Genomic DNA, 13,029 nt, shown 5'->3' with positions numbered 1-13,029 from the left:
GTAACCGGTCGGAATAATGGGGATTTAGAAAATGTGCCCATTATACTTGTCCATTACCCATGGTCACATATAATAGAACAGATATTACAAAGATTTCTGTCATTGCCATTTCTTTATGTTGTTGAGTTCTGGGGCTTTATACGTTTCGCTGGCAGCCAGTATGGTCCTGTCGATAGCTGTACACAGCCGTAGCCTTGACCCCATGTCAGCAATGGCACTGGTCCTTTCCACTCGTTATCATGTAGGTCTTTATACAGAACCAGTGGTTTGGGCAAGGAATTGTTTGTCACGTGGAGAAAATCCTTGCATTCCCTTTTTTTTTTTTTTGTTTTATATATTTTTTAGATGTTATTTCACCTCCTTGCGGAAGATACCATATTTCTTATTATTCTCCAATTTTGCATATGAACACAAGTGATACATGATACATTTGCTCACCACCTGCTGACCGATACGCAGCCCGACCTGAGCAGCAATTGGTTCCTTCCAGGTAACTCCCCCCAGTTTATATACTAGTTCTGCGGTATGAAATATCGCTTTGGCTAGTTTGGGTCAGGTGCTCTGTCTATGCTTCCTCCCAGCTTCTTGTGCCCCTCCTCACTGGCAGAGCATGAGAGACTGAAAAGTCCTTGGATCAGGGTAAGCATTACTTAGCAACAGCTAAAACATCAGCATTATTCTCAGATTAAAGCCAAAACACAGCACTGTACCAGCTGCTAAGAAGAAAAATAATTATCCCTGCCCCTCTACTCTGCTCTTGTGAGACCTCACATGGAGTCTTGTGTGCAGTTCTGGTGTCCTCAACATAAAAAGGACATGGAACTGCTGGAACAAGTCCAGAGGAGGGCCACGAGGATGATCAGGGGACTGGAGCACCTCCTGTATGAATATAGGCTGAGAAAGTTGGGGCTACTCAGACTGGAGAAGAGAAAGCTGCGTGGAGACCTCATAGCAGCCTTCCAGTACCTGAAGGGGGCCTATAGGGATGCTGGGGAGGGACTCTTCATCAGGGACTGTAGTGACAGGACAAGGGGTAGCGGGTTCAAACTTAAACAGGGGAAGTTTAGATTGGAGATAAGGAGGAAATTCTTTCCTGTTAGGGTGGTGAGGCACTGGAATCGGTTGCCCAGGGGGGTTGTGAGTGCTCCATTCCTGGCAGTCTTCAAGGCCAGGTTGGATGAAGCCTTGGATGACATGGTTTAGTGTGAGGTGTCCCTGCCCATGTCAGGGGCGTTGGAACTAGATGATCTTGAGGTCCTTTCCAACCCTAACTATTCTGTGATACTATGATCCCAGCTGAAACCAGGAGCAGTTTCTGCAGCAGGAATAAACCTAATGTGGTGATTGCTAGGCTGGCAGTAACCTTCCTAGGAGTGACGGTCAACAGAGATGCTGGACAAGGTGGGTTTGGTAGACAGCTCTCTGCACAAATATATTGGGGCAAAGAGCATGCAGGAGTACCTCTGTGCTCAGTGATTGAGTGGTTGTGAAAAGAAACAAAATTAATGTGCAGGAGAGTGTGAGGACAAAGGAAGGGCATCGTGATGGGCTGGGCAGAGGCTCAGTGCGCATTCTGCACTTCTTTTACTGGCATGCTAGTAAAAGTGCAAGAATGATACAACAGGGAAAAAAAATTGGGATAGTGGTGGTGGTGATGTAGGAATACTCATTTAGTCTGAAAAGAAATTACATGGTATTGTTATTTTTCAGTTTAGTTGGAAAGCTTAACAGGCTTGTGACATTTTTAAAGCAATATGTCTTGTTCCATTATTCATATGCCAAACTATAGGTAGGCATGATGTTTAATGAGGTACTAGTTTTAAAATGTATATTAATAAAAGTAAAGTCTTCTTGGAGAGAATAGTAAATACTATGGGAAATACCATGGCTTTACACATAGTAAAATAATCATGTTAAAATATAAATAATTAATATTAATTTATCTGAAAAAAAAAAAAGTGAAACAAATCAGTCCAGGCAAAATGCCCCCTCATCAGCTCTTCACCATTGATAGCATTAAAACACAAAGTCCAAAACAATTGCGTACTGAATACCGAAGATATTGCCTATCAGAAGAAAGTATTATTTAAAATAATATTTTGGAAATGGGAAAGAAAAAAAGAACCCAAATAGGAGCATACAAGAAACACTTCAGTGAGTAAAGAATTGGCTGGATGGCTGCATGCAGAGTTGTGGTCAACAGATCAGCGTCCAGCTGGAGACCAGTAATGAGTGGTGTCCCTTAGGGGTCAGTGTTGGGACCAATTTTGTTCAACATCTTTGTTGGTGACATGGGCAGTGGGATTGAGTGTGCCCTCAGCAAGTTTGCCAACAACACCAAGCTGTGTGGTTTGGTTGAGATGCTGGAGGGAAGGAATGCCATCCAGAGGGACCTTGACACGCTTGTGAAGTGGGCCAATGCCAACCTCATGAAGTTCATCCAAGTACAAGGTCCTACACCTGGGTCGAGGCAATCCCAGGCACAGCTACAGGTTGGGTGGAAAAGAGATTCAGAGCAGCCCTGAGGAGAAGAACTTGGGGGTATTGCTTGATGAGAAGCAGCTCAACATGAGCCAGCAGCGTGTGCCTGCATCCCAGAAGCCAACCGTATTCTGGGCTGCATCAAAAGGAGCATGGCCAGCAGGTCAAGGGAGATGATTCTCCCTCTCTACTATGATCCTGTGAGACCCCACCTGGAGTACTGTTTCCACATCTGGGGTCCCCATGACAAAAAGGACATGGACCTGTTCAAGTGAGTCCGGAGGAGGGCCACGAAGATGATCGGGGGCTGGAGCACATCTCCCATGAAGACAGGCTGAGAGGTTTTGGGTTGTTCAGCCTGGAGAAGGCTCAAGGAAGACCTTATAACAGTCTTCTAATACCCAAAGGTGGCCTACAAGAAATGTGGAGAGGCACTTTTTACAAAGGCATGTAGTGACAGGACAAGGGGGAATAGCTTTAAGCTGACAGAGGGGAGATTTAAATTAGACATTAGGAAAAAATTCTTCCCTGTGAAGGTGGAATAGGTTGCCCAGAGAAGTTGTGGATGCCCCCTCCCTGGAAGTGTTCAAGGCCAGGTTGGATGGGGCCTTGAGCAACCTGGTCTAGTGGAAGGTGTCCCTGCCCATGGCAGGGCGGTTAGAACCAGCTGATCTTTAAGGTCCTTTCCAACCGTAACCGTTCTATGTTTCTATCATATCTATTTGTACCTACACACCAATGTATATAGTTTTTAAAGTCTGTCCATTTCTAATATCTATTTATATCTCAGCTTAATTTCTATCTTACCTTAATTTTAATTTAAAAAGTAGCAGCAGAACTGGAACTAAAGTAAATTTTATTTTAAATGGCAAATTTCATGTCTTGATATATGTCATTAAGATTTAAGCTTAAAATTTCTATTTTCCAAATTTACTAATGTGAGTTCTCATACTGACTTCAGTATGTCTATCCGTGTGAGTTCTACTGTATAGGCGACATTGTCCAGTGAAGAAAACTGTTTTGTTTTTAAAATAAGATGTTGCTTTTTTAAACAACTCTGCAATTCAGCTGCTCTGGGAATACATCGTAACATTAGTAATTTCTTTTCCAAAGTCCTCTGTCCACACAAAAAATGTTACAAGATAGGAACAGAAAGTGTTTGTTTAAAAGCCATTGGTCTGAGCTACAAGCATTATCTGGTACAGAATTGGGCGTGAACAATTTATTTGTTTAGCAGATATGGCCTTTCCCCTCCCATCTTTTTTTGAGAGTAGGAGCATTAAAATTGCCCTAGACCATATCCTCTGAGAAATACATGTTCTGAATCTTGAATCCATACATTTTTTCCAACAATGAGTACCCATTGCTCCTTTGCATACTTCGCAATTTGAATCAACTACTTGATTGGTGTGATGGGTCATACAGCCAGATGGAATAGTTTCTGGTCCATGAGTCCATGAGTCCATGATTACATTTCCCTCACCTCTGTGAACACCTGCAATATCTTAACATGCAATAAATTAAGAACTTATGGCAACACTAAATTTTTAAGGTCAAGATATGGGAACATTTAGGAAGAGAAACACTGTGATAGTAGACAACCAGACTATCCAGCTAAATGAACTGATTTTAAATCTACCTGTGTGCCTTCCATGTATAATTTAAAATACTGCAGCGTGTATGTGCACCTGTTGTGGCTTAAGTCCAGCTGGTAACTCAGCACCACGTAGCCGTTCACTCACTCCCCCACTTCTTTCCCCCCGCTCTCAGGGGGATGGGGAGGAGAATCAAAAGGATGTAAACCCCACAGATTGAGATAAGAACAGACCAATAACTAAAGTATAATAGAAAACTATTACTACTAATAATAACAATAATTATAAGGGAAGTAACAAGGGGAGATAATATAAAACCAAAAGGGGAATGGAAAAACCCTGATAAACACAGCTTATGCGCAATACAATTGCTCACCACCTGCCGACCAATACCCAGCCTGACCTGAGCAGTGACCTGGGCCTTCTGGCCGACTCCCCCCCAGTTTATATACTGGGCATGACATGCTGTGGTATGGAATACCCCTTTGGCTAGTTTGGATCAGGTGTCCTGTCTCTGCTTCCTCCCAACTTCTTGTGCCCCTCCTCACTGGCAGAGCATGAGAGACTGAAATGGCCTTGATTGGGGTGAGCGTTACTTAGCGACAACTAAAAAATCAGTGTGTTATCAGCATTGTTCCCTGACTAAAGCCGAAATGCAGCACTGCACCAGTTACTGAGAAGGAGAAAAATAACTGTTAAATCTTAACCCAGGACACCACCCAGGTAAAAAAGATATTATGTTGTGAGAATGAAAACCACGTTTACCAACTGCATTAGATGATTTAAGATGAACACTATGGCCAAGGTGATCCTTGGCCTATGAATTGACTCAAGCAAATATTTGAACTGAAACTAAATTTTGGTCCATCCTTGAAAGTGTTCCAGATATGTGATGTTATTTCACCTCCTTGCGGAAGATACCATATTTCTTATTATTCTCCAATTTTGCATGTCAGATTTGTCATATGGTTCCCCCTATACACTGCTTCGAAGACAATCTGCATCACTGAGTTCTTGCTGAAAGGTCAGTGGCAAATTTGGATCAAGCAGAGCCGTAGTCCAAAGGAGAAGATGTCAAATGCCAAGTCTATAACCAATCTGAATTAGCCTGTACACAACAGGGAAGCAGCTACTTGACCCATTTCACTGGAAAGTCTGCAGACACCTGCAGGGATTCTGATATTGAACCATGGGTGTCAACATGCACAGAGTCCAATCTGAAAATGCATATTCAGTGTCAGCTACTTCTGGACTCCACAGTTACTGAAAAATCTACATAAACAGAGGCAATAGCTCCTATAGCATTAGCAAAGCATCTTATCTGTCTTCTATTTAATGACTACTTTTTATAGGTTCCGTATTGCACTTGACATCTCAAAATCTGAGATGTTCTCTGAGTGGTAGACAGAGCATGACCATTGCTTATGGATTTACTTTCACCTTTTCTTTAGAGAGCAAAATGTGTGCAGTCTGTGTCTTGTTTTAAATAGAGAGCTGTTTTTAAAGAAAAGTTCCTGCATATCAGAGGTCAGTAACTGCAGATTTTAGTCTTCGTTGTGGACAGTTAGGCATTTTGTGGTTCTGGACCAGACTTTGTTTGAATTGTGCTTTTTTTCTCTGCAAAGTCGACATAAACAGTGGGTTTGCTGTGGTCATTACACCCAGGTGTAGTCTACATTGTTGAGGATATGCCTGCAGAGTTGGGGTAATCCCAGGCACAGCTACAGGTTGGGTGGAGAAGAGATTCGGAGCAGCCATGCGGAGAAGGACTTGGAGCTGTTCGTTGATGAGAAACTTAACATGAGCCAGCAGTGTGCACTCGCAGTCCAGAAAGCCAACTGTATCCTGGGCTGCCTCGAAAGAAGCGTGACCAGCAGGTGGAAAGAGGTGATCCTGCCCCTCTACTCTGCTCTCGTGAGAACTCACTTGGAGTACTGTGTACAGTTCTGGTGTCCTCAACATAAAATGGACATGGAGCTGTTGAAGCAAGTCCAGAAGAGGGCCACGAGGATGATCAGGGGACTGGACCACCTCCTGTATGAAGACAGGCTGTTGTGGCTTAAGCCCAGCCGGTAACTCAGAACCATACAGCCGCTTGCTCACTTCCCCCCCCCCCCCTCCCCCCAGCTCTTGGAGAGATGAGGAAGAGAATCGAAAGAATCAAAATCCCACGGGTTGAGATATAATACAAAACTACTACGGCTACCACCAATAATAATAATTATAAGGGAAATAACAAGGGAAGAGAACACAATTGTTCACCACCAACTGACCGATACCCAGCCTCACCCGAGCAGTGATCTAGGCCTTCTGCATAACTCCCCCCAGTTTGTATATTGGGCATGACGTGCTGTGGTATGGAATACCCCTTTGGCTAGTTTGGGTCAGGTGTCCTGTCTTTGCTTCCTTCCAGCTTCCCATGCCCCTCCTCACTGGCAGAGCAGTGGCAAGCTCCAGAACACCTGCAATACATTGATGATATTATCGTGTGGGATGATACAGCAGAAGTTTTTGAGAAAGGGAGGAAAATAATCCAAATCCTGCTAAAAGCCAGTTTTGCCAGAAAACGGAGTAAAGACAAGGGACCTGGACAGGCGATTGAATTTTTGGGAATAATATGGCAAGATGGACATCGCCAGATCCCCACAGATGTGATCAACAACAAAACAACAATGTCTCCACCAACTAATAAGAAAGAAACACAAGCTTTCTTAGGTGTTGTGGGGTTTTGGAGAATGCACATCCCAAATTACAGTTTGATTGTAAGCCCTCTCTATCATGTGACCTGGAAGAAGACTGTTTTTAAATGGGGCCCTGCGCAACAACAAACATTTGAACAAATTAAATGAGAGATAATCCATGCAGTAGCCCTTGGACCAGTCCGGACCGGGCCTGATGTAAAAAATGTACTGTACACCGCAGCTGGGGAGAATGGTCCTACCTGGAGCCTCTGGCAGAAAGCTCCAGGGGAGACTTGAGGTCGACCCCTCGGCTTTTGGAGTCAGGGATACAGAGGATCTGAGGCCAGCTATACCCCAAATGAAAGAGATACTAGCAGCCTATGAAGGGGTTTGAGCTGCTTCAGAAGTGATTGGCACTGAAGCCCAGCTCCTCCTGGCACCCAGGTTGCCCGTGCTGGGCTGGATGTTCAAAGGCAGGGTCTCCTCTACACATCATGCAACTGATGCTACATGGAGTAAGTGGGCCGCACTATTTACAGAATGAGCTCCAATAGGAAATCCCAGTCATCCAGGAATTCATGGACTGTCCAGAGGACAAAGATTTTAGAATGTCACCAGAAGAGGAGGTGATGCGTACTGAAGAGGCCCCACCATATCATGAACTGTCAGAAAGTTATAAGCAACATTCCTTGTTTACTGATGGGTCCTGCTGTATTGTGGGAAAGCATCGGAGATGCAAGGCAGCTGTATGGAGTCCCCTATGACAAGTTGCAGAAACTGCTGAAGGAGAGGGTGAATTGAGTCAGTTTGCAGAGGTGAAAGCCATCCAGCTGGCCTTCGACATTGCTGAATGAGAAAAATGGCCCGTACTTTATCTCCCTATTGACTCATGGATGGTGGCAAATGCCCTGTGGGGGTGGTTTCAGCAATGGATTATTTTCTTCCCTTTCTCAAAAACTTCTTCCACTGTATTGCCCACGCAATAATATCATCAATGTATTGCAAGTGTTCTGGAGCTTGCCCCTGTTCTAGTGCAGTCTGGATCAGTCCATGGCAGATGGTAGGGCTGTTTCCACCCCTGGGGCAGTCGGCTCAAGGTGTACTGGACACCCTTCCAAGTAAAAGCAAACTGTGGCCTTCACTCTGCTGCCGAAGGAATTGAGAAAAATGCATTGGCAATATCAATTGTGGCATACCACTTGGCTGTCTTTGACTCCAGTCCATACTGAAGTTCTAGCATGTCCGGTTCAGCAGAACTAAGTGGTGGTATGACTTTATTCAGGCCGCGATAGTCTACTGTTAGTCTCCACTCTCCGCTAAAGGAATCATTTTATGGATGGGAATCAGGGATTTTTCTGGATTGACAACTGGGCTTAAACCATGACAGCTGCCCTCGATCTTCACACCCCCAGCCATGTCTTCCTTGTTTGTAACAGATCCAGCAAAGCATCTTCCCAGGTTGGGTCTTTGATCATCTGCATCGAGAAATTCTTTGGCACACTCAAAAAAATCTCCTAGATAGCTTACACCCAGCCATATTGCCTTTTGCACTGGTTTCACCTGGGATAGAGTTAATTTTCTTCCTAGTAGCTGGTACAGTGCTGTGTTTTGTCTTTAGTCTGAGAATAATGTTGATAACACACTGATGTTTTAGTTGTTGCTAAGTAGTGCTAGAACTTCACTACAAACTGGAGTCAAAGGCAGCCAAGTGGCATGGCACAATGGATATTGCTACTTGCACTTCTCATAGAAAATCATAGCCAAACATTTGGTTTGCTGTTTAATAGCCAGGGCCTTGTGTGTCTCTAAGCATTATCCATATCCACGCAACAGCCTGCAGCTAGGTCACCTTATCCTTTTTCCCAAATCAACTTAACAGCTGTGAGACAAGCAGAGCGAGCAGTGATATTTACAGCTATGGCCATGATTCTATACTGCCTGACAAAGTCCACTATTCTGGGTCCGGCTGGGATGAAGTTACGAATTTGACTTTCTTCATAGCAGCCCATATGGTGCTATGCTTTGCATTTCTGGCTAAAACACTGTTGCTGAAACACCATTGTTTTGGCTACTGCTGAACAGTGCTTGCACAGTGACAAGGCTTTCGCTTTTTTTCTTCACCTCCCACCCCCCTTATCCACCACCAAGTGAGTAGGCCAGGAGTGGTCAAGAGTCTGGGAGGGAACATAGCCAAGACAACTGACCCAAACTGACCAAAGGGATATTCTAAAACATATGACATCATGCTCAGCAATAATATCTCAGGGAAAGGAAGAGGAAGGGGGAAACATTCATGGTTATGATGCTTGTCTTCCCAAGCAAACATTATGCATGCTGAGGCCTTGCTTCCCTGGAAGTGGCTAAACATTTGCCTGCCAGTTGGGAGTAGTGAATGGATTCCTGTTTTCATTTGTGCTGTTGTTTAAACCCAGCAGGTAACTCAGAACCACACAGCCGCTCCCTCACTTCCCCTGTTATTCCTGCCGGGAGCGGTGGGATGGGGAGAAGAATGGAAAGAATGTAAACCCTATGGGTTGAGATAAGAACAGTCCAATAGCTAAAGTGTAATACGAAACTACTACTACTACCACTACTACTAAGAATGATATGGGAAATAACAAGGGGAGAGAATATAAAACTAAAAAGGGAAGGAAAAAAACCCAAAACACAACAATAAACATGAGTGATGCACGATACAAATGCTCACCACCCGCCGACCGACACCCAGCCTGACCCAAGCAGTGATCCAGCCTGCCGGGTGACTCCCCCCAGTTTATATACTGGGTATGACATGCTGTGGTGTGGAATACACCTTTGGTTACTTTGTCATGTGGAGAAAATCCTTGCATTCCCTTTTTTTTTTGTTTTTATATATCTTTTAGATGACCCTACTTGAGCAGGGGATTTGGACTAGATCATACCTCCAACATATGCCAGCCACAGGCTGCTGGGCCTGCCCTTTTTCTCATGGATGGCTCTCTGATAACAGGGGAGGCCATCCCTCACATCAAGGTTTGGCATGGCATGTGTCCCCACCGCTCCACACCTGCTGGGTTGCAGCCAACAGTGGAGCTAAAGGTTCCTCTTGGTGGCAAACACAGAGGCCAAGCCAGTCTTGCCCTTGACTGTGGTAGCAGGCATTTGGCCAGCCTCAGTCCTTGCACCTTGATGTCAATGCAGAGTTTCACCTGCTTCATCCAGTAACAAGTCACTACTATGGCAAAGCACATACAGATTTACATTAGCAGAGTAACTATTACAGGGTGCAGCAGCATGTTGAAGATGCTGATGGCAGCGAGGGACTAGCCAAAGAAATTTCTTACCAGTGGAGTTCTCCCACCCTCTTAATTTGTTCCATTACCTGCTTTATAACACTACCGTCATATTAGAATCTTTCTAGCAGCTACTGCAAATTTGCATGCTCTAACATCTCTTTTGCAGGTGACAAATCCATACAATACAAGGTGTAGTTTCATATTAGCAACTGGCGAGTAAATACAGGTGCTTTTATATACAAAATCACAGCCTCTAATAATAGCTACTTTACAAGTACACTTATTCAAGTTGTTAATTTTCAGTTGCCTCCAAGTGATGTTTTGCAGTCATTCATTTTTCTCTGATTCTGCTTGGGGTGTTCACAGTCGGCTCCTGTAGCTGAGGCATTGGGTTTTTCCACTCATCTGTCCAACTCATGGCAAGGCTTGACAAACTTTGCAGGCAGCTGCCATGGACTGTAGGTAGGAGGACAGAAATATACCCCCTCTTCCGGGTTATCAGTTCTTGAAAAGTAGACCGGTTTTTAAGTGTTTCCTTAAAGTAGAGGCATTCTGATGCAAAAGGAATGTAAAGCAGCTGCAGAAGTAAACTGCACATTTTTAACAGTCAAGGAGTTTGCTGCATCATTACCCTTTTTTTTTTTTTATTTCTCTGCCACCCTGATGCTGCTTAGGTGACGGCTGATAAAGCTTGTGGTTGCACTACCCTTCTTGCTTTTTCAGTTAGCAGTTCTTGTTTCAAGTGATCTGTTCCTCCAAGTGTTGGATTCACCCCCAGGTTACTTTAAACACACTAAGCAAGGCTCCTACCATGCGCCCACTGTGTTGCAGGCGCTCTTTAGGCTTTGTTTAAACCACGACACTGTGGTGTCTCTACAAACTGCCTCAATACTTCAATAGATGGAGAGGTTTGGGTTTTGCTTCTTGGTTGTTTTTTTTTTTCCCCAAAGTTGTTCACCCTGCTTTGCATGGCTACAAACAGCGGCCTGCTCGGCAGCTGCTATAAATGCCTGCCTACTCCACAGCAGCTGCAGCTGCCTGGCTGCTTCAGCAGCAACCATAAACACCTGCCAGCAACCGCACTTTTGCATTAACCCTTTCTTGCCTGAAATGTTAAACTGCTATCTGTTAAGAACTTTTACATGAACCCGACAACAAAAAAATACATAGAACACCATCTGCCCTCATCACACACACACACATACGTATGGGATCCCACAAGCACACTCCACACAACTACAATATTTGAAACACAAAATCCAGACAATCATTACTCCCACTACACAGTCCCACGTACAGAACGTGGCACAAGGACCCTGTGAAGACTATGAGGAAACCAGCTCCAAGAAGCATCATCGCAGTGCGAGGTGGCAGGCTCAACTTTAGTGAGCGTCCCCGCAGAGGCTCTGCCTCCCCCACGTTGCATGAGGCTTCGGCTTTTATACTGACCAAAATGCACACTCATTCCGACACAGGTGGACAGCCTATGTCAGAAGAAGTGGCCAGCAATATCTATAAAGGTTCCCAAGCGTCAATAGAAACATAGACATATTTGCCAACTTCTAGTACATGAGTATCACAGAGAGACTTTATCAAATGAGTTGTATATGGGGCCCCAAGTCCACGGTCCACCACAGTCCACCCGATACCCCTGATAAGAGCATACGAGAGACCTTCCCACCGCGGGTCTTGATCCAGCACATACATCACAGGGAAAGCACACAATACATCTGCATACCCCACCCATCTCACTTCTCCCTCTACAGCTGCCCATTTATCATGAGGATCTGGGGGATATAAATCAGACTCCTTTTCCAGATCAATAGGCCCCGGGTCTAAAGGACCATCCAGATCAGCATCAGAATCATCAGGCATCAGAACCTCAGGAGCAGCAACAACAGCAGTCCGATGAATATGCACAGGCTCCTTCTTGGGGCAATAGGGACTGGATCAAAAGATCATCTTCATCTCTGTCCTCAGTCTTTGCAGCCGCAGGGGAAACTGGCAGATGTTCAGGGGGATGGGGGGTCGTGGTGGGGGCAATGGGCTCCATGATCTTCTTTTTTTTTTTTTTTTTCACTTCAGGAGCTGTTGATTGTGATGGTTGAAGGGGGTTTACGGTTAAGGCTTGTACCGGTGCTGGTCCGGGCACTGATATCGGGGAAAATATTTCATTTGAATCAGATTCTGTCCCAGAGGAATTCGGCGAAAGCGCAGCGAATGCAAACGCAGCGGCTGCCTTTTCACTTTTCATTTCTTCTGAAGTCTCTTTAACCAGTTGCCACAAGGTAGCTAATTTATGAACCTCCTTGGATCCCTTACTAATTTCTTCCCATAAAGCGGATCCAATCTGGTCCCACGCCTGCAGCTCAAAAGCTGCACCCTCTCCCAAAATTAGCTCCTGGTTCTTTGCCCATTTTAAAAGGGCTTTCAAGGTACTGTCATCATATGTTAGTCCTCTCTTAGAAAGGATATGTTGGAGGAGCTTTATTACTGCCACCTCTTCTTTCAACAGTGAGACTCCCATCTCCTCCCCGACCGCTCACCTGATCAGAGTGAGATTCCCTCTCTCATCACGCTTCCCTTTCCGCGTGGATACCTCAGAGTACACTCTGGTTCTTCAGTTGCCAGGACAGCAACCCCTTTGGTCGGCTTTTCTGCTCCCCTCCTATTCCAGCTGTCTTCTTCACTCAGTCAAGCAACAGCAAGAGGGTCCCTGTTCGGGCACCATTTGCGGAAGATCAGCAGACAGCAGAATGATTAATGTAATCAGAAACTGACCTTTATTCACTTCAGAGCACTGCCTTTTATAGCTTCCAAGCTTGGTCACGCCCTTAAGCTTTACAATGATTGGTTTCTACACATGATGCAAAGACAGCTGATTGGTTCCTTCTTCAGCATCTGGGAGCAACACTAGCTGATTGGTCCCTTCTTCAGCATCCAGGAGTTGTTTTCCTCCTGCAGAACTTCTGCATACGTGGCCACAACTTTGCCCTG

General features: G+C 44.9%; 1 long non-coding RNA gene across 1 annotated transcript; it reads right to left on the bottom strand.

Moving 5' to 3' along the window:
* Positions 1-10,217: 10,217 nt before the first annotated feature.
* LOC136004413 (uncharacterized) lies at positions 10,218-12,797 on the bottom strand. The gene is made up of 2 exons (XR_010608451.1): positions 12,579-12,797; positions 10,218-12,183 (listed from the first exon to the last, which is right to left on the bottom strand). It is a non-coding gene; the product is annotated as an uncharacterized LOC136004413 (long non-coding RNA).
* Positions 12,798-13,029: the final 232 nt, after the last annotated feature.

The sequence above is a fragment of the Lathamus discolor genome, chromosome W, assembly GCF_037157495.1.
Source record: "Lathamus discolor isolate bLatDis1 chromosome W, bLatDis1.hap1, whole genome shotgun sequence".
Lineage (NCBI taxonomy): Eukaryota > Metazoa > Chordata > Aves > Psittaciformes > Psittacidae > Lathamus > Lathamus discolor.
The sequence above is the reverse complement of the archived record's forward strand: the minus strand, read 5'-3'. Positions and strand labels throughout refer to the sequence as shown.